This window comes from Otolemur garnettii, unplaced genomic scaffold, assembly GCF_000181295.1.
Source record: "Otolemur garnettii isolate 467f Iridium unplaced genomic scaffold, OtoGar3 scaffold00080, whole genome shotgun sequence".
NCBI lineage: Eukaryota > Metazoa > Chordata > Mammalia > Primates > Galagidae > Otolemur > Otolemur garnettii.
Window position 1 is genome coordinate 2,773,136 of NW_003852475.1, and position 15,300 is coordinate 2,788,435.

The window sequence follows — 15,300 nt, forward strand, 5'->3', positions numbered from 1 at the left end:
TATTATTTTTTCCAAAGTCTCAAAAACATAGACAACTAATATTTATAAATAAAAGTAACAGATAATTTCAAAAAAACAGATCATGCCAAATCTTATAGACAGTAGAAAAAGAAATACTTCAAAATCATTCTACTTAATCTGGATACACCTGATATTAAAATTGGAGAAAATATATTATTATAAGGGGGAAATTACAAACATATTTCACTTATAAATGAGGATGCAATATGATAAACAACATATTAACATGTTGAATTAAAAATTAATGTATACGTAATGTACTTTGGTCCAAGTTAAATACAACTTATATAAGAATTAGTCACTAATTAAATTAGTCACTTAATTAAAGAAAGACTTAAATTTAAGGCATGAAACGATAAAAATTCTCAAAGAAAGAATAGGAAAAACACTGGATGATATTGGCCTGGGGAAAGACTTTATGAGGAAGACTGCCATAGCAATAGCAACAACACCAATAATAAACAAATGGGATTAAATTAAATGAAACTGAAAAGTTTCTGTATAGCCAAGGAGACAACAACCAAAGCAAATAGACAACCCACTCAATGGGAAAGGATATTTGCTTATTTTGAATCAGACAAAAGTCTAATAACCAGGATCTATTGCAGAACTTCAATTAATTTATAAGGAAAAAATCCAACAATCCCATACATCAGTGAGCAAGAGATATGAATAGAATCTTCTCTAAAGCCAATAGATGAATGGCTACTAATCGCATGAAAAAATGCTCATCATCCCTCATTATCAGAGAAATGCAAAGTAAAACCACTCTGAGATATCATCTAACCCCAGTGAGAATGGCCTATATCACAAAATCCCAAAACTGTAGATGCTGGTGCAGATGTGGAGAGAAAGGAATGCTTTTGCACTGCTGGTGGGACTGCAAACTAATACAACCTTTTTGGCAGGAACTATGGAGAAACCTTAAAGAACTCAACCTAGACTTCCCATTCAATCCTGCAGTCCCATTACTGGGCATCTGTCCAGAATGGAAAAAAAACCTTTTATTATAAAGACACTTGTACTAGGCTGTTTATTGCAGCCCAATTTACAATTGCTAAAATGTGGAAACAACCTAAAGGTCCTTCAACCCAGCAATGGATTGGTAAGCTGTGGTATATGTATACCCTGGAATATTATTCAGCCATCAAAAACAATGGTGATTTTTACAGCATTTGTACTAACCTGGATGGAGGTGGAACACATTATTCTTAGTGAAGCATCACAGGAATGGAGAAGAAAGAATCCTATGTATTCAACTTTGATATAAAGACAATTAATGACACGGTGGGACATGGAGGAAGGGGATACCGGACAGAGAAGGAGGGAGGGGGTGTGGGCAAGGAAACTTTTGTCCTTTATAAATTACCCAGTCACAGGTACTCTGTTACAGCAGCACAAAATGGACTCAGACACACATACAAATGCATAATTTTCCAGGGGTCCATTCACAGGAAAATGTATCAACTGGCAAGTAAAATCTGCAGCCACACTTACATTTCAAAACAATGGCTTTGCCCCACCCCATAAGCAACATTCCTAGGTGCTCCTTTGCAACAGGAGCTTGCAAAGAAGCCTGGGCCACCCTATTCAGAGACTTCTGAACTTTATGGTCTCTTAATTTTTCAAGTGGGACACAGTAACATTTGTTAAGTTCAAGGGGCTTATGAGGACCTCAGGAACCCATCTGCAATACATAAACCACTTAAATTCTATAGAATAAAGATCACAAATGTACACACAACTCACACACATTCTTGAAAAGATATGTTTTCCATCTAAGATTAGGATCCTGAAGGCTCTAGCTCTGCATATTTTCTGGAGAACTTTGTGACTTTTAAAAAGGGAATTTTAATGGCATCAAAGTTGGAAATAAATAGCAAAAGTGCATATAATCTTTCAAGACGGTATTCATGAGTTTATTATTTTCATTCATTCAATTCCCACCCTTGGAAACAATGTGCAGTCATACTATGTAGTTTCTCCTTCTTTAAGATGGATATTTTGGGTAGAAAGCAATCTCTTCATACATAAAGACGTAAGGAAAAGTATAACACAAAGACAAGTGAAAAAGTGGATACCTTCAGACATGGCAGAGACAAGGCCAGAACAGGTGTTGGTCAAAAAGAACTCTAGCTTTATCAGAAACGTTCTTCTCTTAGAATGATTATGAATATAATTTAAAAGTATATATACAGAATAAAAAAGGTTAGCTATAAATATGAATAAAATGCTAATAGTGATTCATTCTGATATTCGGGAGGCGAGTAATTTTTATTCACCCCTTTATATTAATCTTCTAGGAAGGAAGAAAAGAAGGGCAGGAAGGACCTATTTGTTTCTCTCTCTTAGCATAGCTGACCTAAAATGCACCAGTACTCCTGAGACTTATCAGATCAAGGCTTCAAAAGAATGAGGGAGAGCAAGACATGTTCTCACATGCTTTCATGTTACGGGGCACAAATAACCAAGTCATGCTTTCCCTGCACCCTGCGTGGCAGACTTGGGGCTGTCGGCTTACCTGACAAAACCCCCTTTCTCTGGGCACCACTATGCACCAAGCACACTCCAGTGGACACCTTGTGTGCTGACATCCTCTGCATCCCACCCTTAGCCCCTGCCAGCCATGGCTGTCACATGGCTGCAACAGGTACCCTCTGCAGGCCGATCAGACTCTCTGGCCTAGAACTTGAATTTGGTCTGCAGGCCTGTCGTTCTCTTGTATGTCCAGTCCCCTAGCAGATAGCCATACTTTCCCCTGCTGCCAGGGGTGCCAGCAGGCCTGGCTGCAGAAAAAGAATTTAAAAGGCCTGCAGAAAGGCACAGAGGTGGGAGAAATGGCCAGAGCCGCTGTCCTATAGGAATAAAGCTTATGAGTCCTGATGATCAAGCTCTGATTTTGACTTAAAAGCTTGGGCTGGTTTCTGGTACTTACAAATTCTGTTAGTCCTAACATTTCAAAGCCTACAGGATGGCACCCCAGGCCCTTGGTCTGATGAGTAAGACAAGCTTGCAGGACAGAGCCCCAAAGGTTCATCAAATTCAATATTCTTCATTAATGTATTGCTACTTCCAAAAAAAAAAAGAAAGATAATAAACTTTTTGTAGAATGCTTCAACTTTAGCTGTTTGGACCCTACTGCATTTGGTTCTGGGAGGACTCTGAAGGTGGCGTCTAGAAGCCGTGGGCTTCTAGATGACAGGCCTCGAGCCTCCCTGACAGACGAGCACCCAGCCTGGCCAGTCTCCTGATCCAGGCGCAGGCTTGTCTGGAGGACAGCTCTCCCATTTTTGTTCCATGGCTTTCCTTTTCTCTCATCTGTGTGGCAGCATTTTTATCTAGAACACAGGCCCCTTTCCTTCTTCACAAACCTCAGGTCTGGACTTCTCAGCTTCCTGCATGGGCAGCAGAGGCAGGCTCCCTTCGGGGCCAGCGTGTTTGCTTCTTGCTACCGCTTTACATCCTTGTGGAAGGATTAGGATGCCCGTAGCTTTCGAACAGTTTCCAGTTACAGGCTGAGCTGTGTGAGCTCAACTTCAGAATCCCTCAGAATGGCTGGAGGGCTGCTGAAAACAGAACACTGACCCCAGCCCCACAGTCTCTGAATCTGTAGGGCTGGGGAGGAGTACTGAGAATTTATATTTCTCACAAATTCCCAGATGTGGTAGTCTGAATAGTGGCTGCCAAAGTTACTTAGGTCCTAATCCCTGGAACCTGTAAATGTTACCTTGTATGGTAAGAGACTTTGCAGATATGATTCGGTTAAGGTTCTTGAGATGGAGAGATTATCCTGGATTATCTGGTGGGCCCAAAATGTAATCTCAAGGGTCTTTATGAGACTGAGGTGAAAGGGAAGATTAGGTGGCTAAACAGAAGGCAAGGTGACAGTAGAAGCAGAGATTGGAGTGACATGGTCACAAGCCAAGGAATGCTGGCAGCCACCAGACTCTGGGAGGGGCAAGGAACAGCAGATTCTCTACAGGAGCTTCCAAAAGGCACCAGCCTACTGATATCGTGATTTTAGCCCCCTAAGACTCAGCTCAGACTTCTGGCCTCCAGAACTATAAGAAAATAAATTATTTTAAGACACTAAATTTGTGGTAGTTTGTAACAACAGCCACAGGAAACTAAAACAACAGGGGATGCTGTTACGGCTGGTTGGGCCCACACTTTGAGAACTACTGCACATCCATTCCTGGCCACACTTACTGCCACTGGGAGGAACAGTGACAGTGGGAATGGTCCCCTGAAGACATGCTGATGACTCTGACAGTGTACCACCCTGTGAGCACACACCACACCTCAACTTGGCAAAGGGTTAACGAGGTGAATTCCAAACCTGACCTGCCTCTTACTGGCCCAGTGGCTTAGCCAGTCCCTCAACCTCTCTGCCTCAGTTTCTTCACCTATAAGTTGAGTATAACACTACCAACCATGAAGTTCTCTCAAGAGCATTACACAAAACAGTGTGTGTAAGCTCTGCTGGGCTCACAGCAAACAGTTTCCACACATCGGCTGCTATCATTTTGGTTGTTACTCTATAAACACCTTCTCCAGTGGCTGAATGCATATCCCCCACTCAGATCACAGAAACTTCCATCCTGATGATGTGTTTCTTGACCCAAATCAATAAGTAGCTCTCTGAGACTTGACCCTGTTGTCTATGAATTAACAGAGAGGGTAATAACAAAACATAATAGAACATTTTTAAAAAGTCATAGACTCCGCCTTACACAACACATATGGCTCATCGGACTAAATCCTGCCCACCATCATGGTCTTCTGGCAGACCCACAGCAGCTGGGTTCCACCTGTCCATCCCTCACACCTCTTCACTTCCCAGTCCTTCCCATACCCCCAAGCACACCATGAAATAAAACTCAACCTCCCTGGCACAGCCTAAAAACTCTCGAACACTGGTCTCATTTCTCATGGCTCTCCCCCACTCACAAGGCCAATCCACTCCAACCTTGCTAAATGACTCCCAGCTCCTCAGAATCCATTGTTGTTTCTGCCTCCACCAGTGTCACCTCCTCTGCCTTGAAAGCCCTTACCAGGTCCCACCTTCTCCACCCTCAGAACAGCCACAATGGGCTGAACTTCTCCAGAGAGGAGTCCCATCCTCCTTCCTGGGGGTGGAATAAGCCTGGCTGTCCCTGCTCTGAAACCAAGTGGTAGAAGTAGACTTGGGAGCTTCACCACCCAGAGGGTAGACTTCCCCCTAAACCTAACAGACTGCCTGTGTTCAAAACCTATTTCCAGAGGCCATCTACAGCAAACCTACAGCCAATATCATATTGAATGGAGTTAAATTGAAATCATTTCCACTTAGAGCAGGAACCAGACAAGGTTGCCCATTGTCTCCACAGCTTTTTAACATTGTAATGGAAGTCTTAGCTACCACAATTAGGGAAGAAAAGCAAATCAAGGGTATCCATATAGGGTCAGAGGAGATCAAACTTTCACTCTTCACAGATGATATGATTGTATACCTGGAAAACACCAGGGATTCAACTACAAAACTCTTAGAAACGATCAAAGAATATAGCAGTGTCTCAGGTTACAAAATCAACACTTATAAATCTGTAGCCTTTATATATACCAACAATAGTCAAGCTGAAAAAACAGTCAAGGACTCTATTCCGTTCACAGCAGTGCCAAAGAAGATGAAATATTTAGGAGTTTATCTAACAAAGGATGTGAAAGACCTCTATAAAGAGAACTATGAAACTCTAAGAAAAAAAATAGCTGAAGATGCTAACAAATGGAAAAACATACCATACTCATGCCTGGGAAGAATCAATAGTGTTGAAATGTCCAGTATGGATATCCCAAAGCAATATACAATTTTAATGCAATCCCTATTAAAGCTCCACTGTCATACTTTAAAGATCTTGAAAAAATAATACTTTGATTTACATGGAATCAGAAAATACCTCAAATAGACATTACTCAGAAATAAAAACAAAGCAGGAGGAATTACGCTACCAGACCTCAGACTATACTATGAATCGATAGTGATCAAAACAGCATGATAGTGGCACAAAAACAGAGAAGTAGATGTATGGAACAGAATAGAGAACCAAGAGATGAACCCAGCTACTTACCATTATTTGATCTTTGACGAGCCAATTAAAAACATTCAGTATGGAAAAGATTCCCTATTTAACAAATGGTGCTGGGTGAACTGGCTGGTGACCTATAGAAGAATGAATCTAGACCCACACCTTTCACCATTAACTAAGATAGAGTCTCACTGGATTAAAGATTTAAACTTAAGACATGAAATTATAAAAATACTAGAAGAAAGTGTAGGGAAAACTCTTGAAGAAATCAGCCTGGGTGAATACTGCATGAGGAGGACCCCCCAGGCAATTGAAGCAACATCAAAAATACACTACTGGAACTGATCAAACTAAAACGTTTCTGCACAGCCAAGAACACAGTATGAAAAGCAAGCAGACAGCCCTCACAATCAGAGAAGATATTTGCAGGTTATGTCTCCGACAAAGGTTTAATAACCAGAATCCACAGAGAACTCAAACATATTAGTAAGAAAAGAACAAGTGATCCCATCTAAGGGCAGGCAAGGGACTTGAAGAAAAACTTTTCTGAAGAAGACAAGTGCAGAGTCTACAGACACATGAAAAAATGCTCACCATCCTTAATCATCAGAAAAATGCAAATCAAAACTATTTTGACATATCATCTAACTCCAGTAAGATTAGCCCACATCACAAAATCCCAAAACCAGAGATGTTGGCATAGATGTGGAGAAAAGGGAACACTTCTACACTGCTGGTGGGAATGCAAACTAATATGTTCCTTTTGGAAAGATGTTTGGAGAACATTTAGAGATCTAAAAATAGACCTGCCATTCAATCCTATAATTCTTCTACCAGGTATATATCCAGAAGACCAAAAGTCACATTAAAACAAAGATATTTGTACCAGAATGTTTACTGCAGCCCAATTCATAATTGGTAAGTCATGGAAGAAGCCCAAGTGACCAATGAACCATGAATGGATTAATAAATTGTGGTATATGTACACCGTGGAATATTATGCAGCCTTAAAGAAAGATGGAGACTTTATCTCTTACATATTTACATGGATGGAGCTGGAACATATTCTTAGCAAAGTATCTCAAGAATGGAAGAAAAAGTATCCAATGTACTCAGCCCTACTATGAAACCAATTTATAGCTTTCTTAGCCCAAGAAGAAGGGGAAAGGGGTGAGGGAAGGCATGGGAGGGGGGAGGACGTGTGGAGGGAAAGTAATTGGTGGGACCAGACCTACGGTGCATCTTACAAGGGTACATGTGAAACTTACTAGGTGTAGACTATAAATGTCTTAACACAATAACTATGAAAATGCCGTGAAGGCTATGTTAACCACTTTGATGAAAACATTTCAAATTGTATATAAAACCAGCTCATTGTACCCCATGATTGCATTAATATACACAGCTGTGATTTAATAAAAAAAAAAAACCTATTTCAACCAAATCCTCGTTTTATGACCTCAGGCAATCGATGGGAGTTTTCTCATCTACCAAAGAGATATCACAGCCTACCATGTAAGGATTTTATGGATTACTAGAGATAACCCACATAACAAATGATACCTAGCACAGAGTAAACATTCAGCAAATGTAAACTGTCAGCAGAATTTGCATAAGCCGAATGCTTCATTCAGAGAAAGTGTCCGGGGAGGCTATCTTCTTCCCTACCAACCACAGAAGCCACGGAAGCCCCCTTATGATGCTGAGGCCTTCAGAACCACACTAGAAAAATCAGCTCATCACTCATGGTTGCCTCTTGTTTATCCTGGTAGGACTGTGACCTAGTGCTTGAACATCCTTATTCACCAGACTTGGCTCCAGAGGTCTAATGATAGCCAAATCAAACCCACACCTAATGATATGCAGCTTCTGAGAATAACCAGAAACAATCCTTGGCAGAGATCGCTAGTTATCCTTCAATTTTTATTACCTCTTTCTTCTCTACCAATGGAACCCCATCTGCTATAGAGCTGATTTTCAACCAGTGTGCCACAGCACACTGGTGTGCCATGAGAGGATCTTAGGTATGCCACAAAATTTTTCAAAGATTATTAATTTAATTATTTTCAAAAGTTCAAAACACAGTTAAGAATATTCTTTTTTTATTTTTAATCAATGTAATTTAAGTGTGCATGGAAGTTTCACTGTAGGTTCAAGTGTGCCGTGAGATTAAAAAGGTTGAAAAACACTGTTCTATGGTAACAGAACCCCAGTTCTTATGGTATCCAGAATAAAGTCTTCACTTCCAGCCTTTCTTGCAGCCAGGGATGCCCATCTGATGAAGTTCTAGCCATGGGGATAAGGGAGGGGACTGCATCTTCCAGGTGGTTCTCTCAGAAAGAAAGGGCAAGCTTTCTCCTTCCTCTTTTCCCTTCACACTAATTGGCATGTAACATGGTGGACATGGAATGGAGAATATGGAAATCTCTTCTAACCACATGGACACCTCAATATTCTGGAGAAAGCAGTACAGAAGGGAAAAGAACAGTGTCTCTGCTGTCATGGAGTCAACAAAGCAGCCCTGGATGGCTTATGCTTGGGCTACATGTTTAAACCCTGACTATTTGAGGTCTCTTACAATAACAAAACCTAGGTTCCAACTAATAGTAATTCAAACATATAACAGCTTCTAAAAGCATCTGCAAAGGAAAAATTTAGAATACATTTTAAGCAAGGACAATACTGTGTCAAGTTTTCCAACGTGACGTCTTAGAAAGGAACACTCATTGAGCCAGAGTATTTGTGTATTATATGTTTAATGAGTCACACAGCAGACAGTTAATCATTACATCTCCTGAGATAGGAAGAAAAAACAACCCAATAGTCTAAATCCACTAATACCCCTTAGACACATTCAGTGACATTTACAATGCTTTCTTCTAACAAAATTTTCAAACACCCCAGTAGGAAGAATAGAGAGAGACCACACTAATGGATAAAGCACTGGCTCAGATTGTGGGAGACCTGGCCCGTGGACCCAGCCCTGCCACTGGCAGCAACTCTTGCCCGGGCTCACTTTCTACATCTGTAGATACTGAGGCTGAGGGACCCAGGAGGGGTCAGGAGCCCAAACTCTAAAAATCAAAGAAAGAAACCACTCAAAAGTAGCAACTCAAAGGAGAAACAAAACTAGTAAGCACAGAAAATGAAAAGCCTAAACCCTAAAAGGGTTGCCCATCAAACTGCAAGCCACAGCCATATTGTTACCACTTATCCCCAGTCAGCATACAACCCTCTCCTAGAATGAGTGGAGAGATTCCATCTGTATTCGCCACTGACTGTGTCTTCCTCTTACTGAGGTACCAGACAGTGTCAAGGGGTTGGCAGGGGGAAGACCCCAGTGGGAGGGGAGCCACAAAGTCCCCTCTCTTGCTCATAGCACAACCATTCTTCCAAATACTGGGACCCCAGAGGCCCAGAGAGCCCACTGTCATTTTTTGGAGGAGGGGGGTTTCTAATCACTTCTGGATCCTCTTTTGCTAAATTTAAAGAATACAAAAGTGGTAAACAAACAAAAAAAATGGGCTTTTTTACACATGGGCTAACATAGTAAGCAGATAGTTAATTCAATGTAAATAAATGACTGATTCCCCGAGAACCAAGAAACCTCAAAGAGGGTTGAGTGTACACACAATATTCTCTTGGAATAAAAACGGGCATGTGTTCACACCTAGAAGGCCAAAGCTACTATGGCAGCCATTTCTCCACTTCAGGCATTGAACAATTATAACAGGTCCCAAAGAAGTCCTCCCACTCAGAGGCTAAGCAGCCCCTAGCCTCCACTGTGTGAAAGGGACAACTGGGGTGCCTGCAGCCACTCTCTATTCACAGACCCATTAGGAAGGGACCGCTCCCCTCACCTGAAGAACTGAAGCCCTGGGGACTAAAGGAAGAGAAGAGTCTTTTGTCCCAGGCCAGGATATGCTGGCACTAGAAGGACCAAAAGTCTGTCCTCAAAGCATATGTCAACCTCTTGTGAGGCCTGCTCATGTGTTCCTAGGCTGCTTTTTCCCTCTGGAGATTTATTACCACCTTGGTCACAAGGTCACTCTCCCAGACACAGTGTCTCTAGGCCTAGGTCTATCCTCCTGTCACATGGAGAAAAAAGAACACAAGTCAGGTGCCGCATCCCCCCATCCTTTTCCTTTTGCTTTCATTTCTAATCACCTCCAGATGGAAGAAAGAAACCACATTCCTAGTGAAGATTCTCTAACACTCTAGTTCCAAAGCTCCTCAGCACTTACAGGTCAATTCCAAAGGAGTTCCCCATCCCAGGGTGTGGCAGATTGTCTTTTCAGAGATAGCTACATCTTTCCCATTCCATATGCACCCCCCACAATGTCACAACAACACTCCGCCACTGCAAGGTAGGTCTAGTTCCCTTCCCTTATACCTAGGCGGAACTTCACAACTCCTTTGACCAAGAGAATATGGCAAAATGATGCAGCACAAATTCCAAGGCTAGGCCATGCAAGGCAAATCAGCTTCCACGTGCTTCTCTCTTGGGACATATACCCTCAGAGCCCTGAGCTATTTCAGGAAACCTGGCAAACCTAAAGCCAACACTTGGAGAGATGGTGTGACAAGACCACAAAGAGATGTACAAGGAGCCCCATCTGTTCCAGCCCCCAGCTATTCAGGGGTCCCCTGACCAGGCACTAGACATGTGAATAAAGAACCTTTGTGATGACCCCAACCACAAACACCACCACCACCACCACCCCGCAATGCACCCTTTACGAGAGGTGCCCAGGGCAGAACCACCCAGCTGAGCTGCTCTCAAATCCCTGACCCACAGAAACCATGAAAGATACCAGTGATGACTGTTGTTTTAAGCCACTGTGTTTTGGGATGATCTTTTATGCAGCCGTTAGTAGCTGGAACACTGGGTCTTCTGTACACATGGCTCCTTCTCTCAAGACGGGAATTTGCCACCCTGGGGTAGGTTCGGAACACCTTGTCGTGTTTAATTTCACAATTCTACCTTCTAGTAGAGTAAATAGTACCTATCTTTTTTGATAAGGGGTTTAAATTTTTACTTCAAGATATTGAGAATTTCACAATCCCTCTCTCAAGGTCACTGAAGAGACATTGCAGCATCTCCAACAGGAGTTGGGCAATCCCCACGGCTAGAAGCATGTGGCTCGCTTGTGTTTCCATAGGGCTGAGCCAGAGTGGGGAGCCGGCAGAGCTGGGCAAGATTTGGGCTTCCCCATTCTCTCTTTAGTGATCTTGCCTTGACACGACCCTTTCTCCTCCATGACAGCCACACCAATGGAGTCGACCACTGGAAAACCAGGATCAGGCACACTTATCAGTAACAAAAGAAAACAGGACTGGTAACATTCACCAAACTGGCCAAGAGCTGCTACAATCCAATAGCTAAGGGTAACAGCAGCAAAAGACACATAAAGGGAGGAAAGGCACATTAATGAGCTTTGGGTGAGTGCTGGGAAGACTGGTAAAGGGAGCAGGGAGCTTCGATATCATAACACCAAAAGCTTGGCCTTTTCACGGAGTTCAGCTGGAATCTGAGACCACCTGCTCCCCACCTGTAACTGGAAACCTTTCCATAAAGAGCCAATTACTTGTCATGCAAGTCCTCTGTCTTACAGGACTTTGAAACCAACACCACATAAGTGCTTGCATAAGCAAAATACCCATCGGTGATACTCTGGCTCATTCCAGTTTCTTCTAGGCACTGCCCTGTTCTTTCTATTGCATGGTGTGTCTCCACAGGACTCCTGATCTGAGGAAGCCCTGCCCCTGCACACCAGGCTGCTTTCAAAGGCAACCTCTGGATATAGTCTTTATACTCTGTGCAGCCTATCTGCAGCTGGTGCTGGGGACTGCATCCCTTCTCCATCCTTCCTCACCAGCCTCAACAAAAGCTAACAGAAAATAATGCAAAGACCCACACTCTGGTTCCCAAAAGCCAGGAATGCTGCCGGCATTTCGGAATCCTCGTCATTAGAATGCCAGCCAGTTGTACAGGCTCAAAGGTACTAAATTATTCTTAGGAGTACAGATGCTCTCTAAGGCAGACCAACCTGCTCCTTCAGCAAGCAGACCATCCCCCCAGTCCCTCCCCAAGTCCTGGCTCCTACAGTCTCTAAGACCAATCATTAGTACTTCTTCCCAAACTACTTTGGATCCAACAGAGACACACTTCTTCTCCTGTGTCTGGCATATCTCTCCGCCCCAAACCAACTCCTCTGGTCATGGATGGAGACCAATGCAGCACCCCCATCATCCTGCAGGCCCCAGGGATGCCACAGCTCTCTGCTCCTTGCTGACACTGTCCTCCACCCCGAGATCTCTTTCTTCCCACCACTGGTTATGAAATACCATTGCTAACCTCCCTCAAGTGGCCCACTCAGCTCCTCACCTCACGGAAAGGAGAGAGTGGCAGAGTGGAAGAAACACAGGAAATGGGATTGATCAGCATGAGTACAGGCCAAGTGAGTTCAAAGCCTAGCTCCACTGCTCACTCACTGTGTGACTTAGAGCAAGTTATTCCATCTCTCTGGATCTTGGCTGCCTTATCTGTAAAATGAGATAATAAAAGTAGCCATCCTATAGCACCATTGGGAAGATGAATTCAACTAACAAATGCCTAGCCTGGCATGATAAATGTACAATCTGCAACTATGATTTATTATCATCATCATCCTCACATGTCAGTTACAGTTCATCCACCCATCTCACCACATTGCTATAAGGATAAAATGGGATTTGCTTTGTAAAAAGTACCTTATAAATTGTGAAAAATATGAAAAATGTATTAGCTGTTGATATTTCTGCCTCGAAAATATTCCTAACCTCAATCTTGCTCATTTTAAGAGTTTAGCAGCTTTACTGTAGAGCAGGGGTCCTCAAACTTTTTTTTTTAAACATTTATATTCTACACTTAGAGAGATTCACATGTACCCTTATCAGATGAACCATAGGTGTGATCAAAAATAGGAATGCTTCATGAATTTGTGTGTCATCCTTGCGCAGGGGCCATACTAATCTTCTCTGTATGTTCCAATTTTTAGTATATGTGCTGCCAAAGTGAGCACCTCAAACTTTTTAAACAGGCGGTCAGTTCACTGTCCCTCAAACCATTGGAGGGCCAGACTGCAAGCCCCAGGACAAGTCGGCTGCTAAGCAGGACAGGCAGCAGCAGCAAAAACACCTGGCAGGCTGGATAAATGTCCTAGGTGGGCATGGGCTGTAGTTTGAGGACACCTGCTGTAGAGAAATAGAGTGGAGGGTATAGCTCATGAATTTTTGTACCTCTGTACTCTGGAAACTGCCATGACCATGTACTGTATACACTCACCTCCATTTGAACATCCCAAGGCCTTGTAATATGAATATGTAGAAAACTGAATTTACCATCTCCCTCCACATCCCTACACCAGCTCCATATCCTACATTCCCCAGGTCCACAATAGGGCCTTCATCTACCCAGAACCCTGGCCAATTATCCACTACCCTGCTTGTCAATGGAGGCATTCTAGTTCTATCAATTCTACCACAACCCCAATATACCCGGTCCCACTGCTCTGCCCCCACTGCTTTCCCAGCCCTCATCATCTTTGCCTCCCTCCATTAATGGAGCTGTACTCATCTACCATCAAATCCCCAATCAGGGCCAGTGTGCCAAGGTCTTAGAATTTAATTAAATTTAATAAAACTTTCCAAGGTGCAAACTTAATCATATCATTTCCTTACTTATGTGGCAATAAACATTTGGTTTATAAATCTCCTCATTATCTGATAAACAGCATGAACCCTCTCCACAGGAAAATGCACACATACCTAACATTTTACATACAAGGCCAGGTGATACAGGAATCTCTGACAGCCTTCCCCAGGGTGAGAAGCCTGGATCCATAAAACACAGTTCCATTTTATGAGCTCAAACAAGCCCTGGTTGGCCTGGCTCTGATTTACCCTCCACTTTCACTTCTAGCTGCCTCCCACCTTTTCCCCAAAGCCCAGCCACTACGAATGACCTACAGATCCTCCCACACCCCATGTTCTTTCAGGAGTCATCCTCTCCCCCTAAAAAATAGAAAACTAAGCCATTCATTTCTGTATCCCTAGGACCTAGTGCTGGGTGCCCAAATAATGCTCCTCCCCAAAGATGTCTATGTCCTAATCCCCAGATCCTGTAACTATATTGCCTTACAAAGCAAAAGAGACTTCGAAAGTATTAAGGATCCTAAGATGCAGGGATTACCCTGTATTATCCAGGTAGACCCAACATGATCTTTATAAGAGAAACATGGAGGCAGGAGGGCCAGAGAAGGAGAAGTAACAATGGAAACAGTGATTGGAATAATGTAACTGCCAGATGGAGGAGGCCAAGAGCCAAAGAATGTGGGCAGCCTCTAGAAATGGCAAAAGGCACAAAAGCACATTCTCCCCAAAGCCTCCAGAAGAAACACATTCCAGCAGCTACCTTGATTTTAGTCTACTGAGACTGATTTTGGAATATTTTTTCCTTTTTTTGAGACACAGTCTCACTCTGTTGCCCTGGGCAGAGTACCGTAGCATCAATGCCCAGCTCACAGCAATCTCTTGGGCTCAGGCTATCCTCTTGCCTTGCTGTCCTAAGTGGCTGAGACTACAGGTGCCCACCACAATGCCCAGATAGTTTCTCTGTTTTAAATAGAGACGGGGTGTCGCTCTGGCTCAGGGTGGTCTCAAACTCCTGAGGTCAACCAATCCACCCACCTTGGGCTCCCAGAGAGTATTAAGATTACAGGTGTGAGCCACCACGGCTGGCTGATTTTGGACTTCTGACCTCCAGAACCATAAGAAGATAACTTTGTGTTGTCTTAAGCCACTAAGTTGGTGGTCGTTTGGTACAGCAACAATATGAAACTTACACAAATTACCATAGAGAACTATATTGTTATATATTCTAAGTCCATAGCTGTTTAGATTCTAAAACTGCAATATCCTGAGTATCCATCTGTCGTGGACTGGTTACATACATCATGGTACACATCCAGGATGAAGCACTTCATAGAAGGTGAGGAAGGAAGGGGTGGCTATTTGTCTTTTGCTCATTATATGCACACACAAACACATACCTTTGTCAAGGGTATAAATGCTTCTATATTGGAGGCAATTGTTTCCATACTAAATCAGATTATACTATACAGACTGTTGTCTAACTTGCCTTTTGCACTTAATACGTTACAACAGAGATATC

General features: G+C 42.9%; 1 protein-coding gene and 1 non-coding gene across 2 annotated transcripts in view; both read right to left on the minus strand.

Moving 5' to 3' along the window:
- TMEM163 (transmembrane protein 163) overlaps window positions 1-15,300 on the minus strand; it is a 256,522-nt gene that overhangs the window by 194,652 nt on the left and 46,570 nt on the right. The window lies entirely within an intron of this gene.
- Window positions 13,044-13,150, minus strand: LOC111726799. Its single transcript, XR_002774494.1, has one exon. It is a non-coding gene; the product is annotated as a U6 spliceosomal RNA (small nuclear RNA).